We start from the raw sequence: 1,507 nt of genomic DNA, 5'->3' as shown, positions 1-1,507 counted from the left end.
ATATATACACGACTACACTAAAAAGGAAATGAACTTGTTTTTGGATGAATCGATTTAAACACTATTTCTAGTATAGAAATGAATAGGTTTGGCCATTAGTAACTATGCATGAATTCTAATCAATATGCTACTATCTACATGAATCATGTGGGATAAATATAATGTGAACTAATCTAATCATGTGAGGTATATTACAATGCAACTATACTATATGAACTAACTAATGCAATTGAAGTATGATGCAAATGCATGTGAGAACTACACTAAATGCAATGTATATACAAAAGAGAGAGGGAGAGATGGGTATCATACAAATGGAGGTGGTGAGGTAGGCCTCTTTCAATCGTCATCCTCCTCATCTTGGTAGCCATATTGGTGAGAGCTCCCGGCTTGGTCATACCCGCTTGCTTGGCCCCAATACCCTCCTTGGTCAAATTCTCCTCCTTGACCCGAGTATCCTCCACCTTGGCGATCCCAGGCTTGGCTCCCTTGATTAGGGAACAAGAGTTCCTGTTGGGCCCATTTGGGCAAAGGGCCATTAGGGTTGACATACCCTTGTTGAGCCATGTTATAGTATTGGGGATAAAGGGCCAAGTAGTTGTCGACCCTCCCTTCATGTACCCCGAGGTCCACTCTATTCATGAGTGCCATCAAATCATTAATACCCGGGGTATTGGGGATTTCCGGCTCAAATTTGGTATGAGGGATAGGGTATGGCGGGATAGGCACAAAGGAAGGTGGGCGAATAGGCCTCGCCGGTCCTCCACGAGGTATTTGGTGGGGTGGCTCTTCCCTTTGAAGGGGATTGTCAAGAATTTGGATATCAAGGAGGTAGCTTGGTGGGGGCGAGTATGGGCTCAATCTTGGGTCAATGCCCGGTATCTTCCAACCTTCTAGGATGATTGGAGTACATCCTTTGGTGTACCACTCTACACTCCCGTCTTGAGTGTAATTACACCACCGGTGATGAGTGAAGATGGTGTGCTCATCAATCAAAGTCCTCCCCTCAAGAGGAGTATAGGTCCCTTGGGCATTGAACCCGGGGCAAAGATAGTTGGCCAAAATAGTAATTAGACCTCCCATTACGAAGGTCTTGAGTTGGGTGGTCCCTTGAGCAAATTCATTGAACCTAGTAAGTATCTCAAGTGGCGTATTGAAGTTATAACGCCTCGTCCCTCGAACATTCAAATAGGACTCAAGAAAGGTTAAATCAATGAGAGTACACCTATCTTGTTCGTACCTCCCATTGATGGTACCGACCAGAAAGCGCTCGGTGAACCGAATCACCGGATGTTGGATGGCGAAGGTATAGCATTGCTTTAAACCGGTAAAATTCCTCCCGGAAATAGCCCTCCAAAGTAGGTCCACATCGAAATTATCGGGTTTATCGGTAAAGTTGGTGGGCACATCAAGACCGAAAATGTAGGCAAATTCATCAAGTGAAAGATGATGGTTTAGGTTGCACAACCTAAACTCCATGCCCACATTGGTCCTAGTGTTTGTTACA

This window comes from Silene latifolia, chromosome X (assembly GCF_048544455.1).
Source record: "Silene latifolia isolate original U9 population chromosome X, ASM4854445v1, whole genome shotgun sequence".
NCBI classification, from domain to species: domain Eukaryota; kingdom Viridiplantae; phylum Streptophyta; class Magnoliopsida; order Caryophyllales; family Caryophyllaceae; genus Silene; species Silene latifolia.
This window is presented reverse-complemented; position numbering follows the sequence as displayed.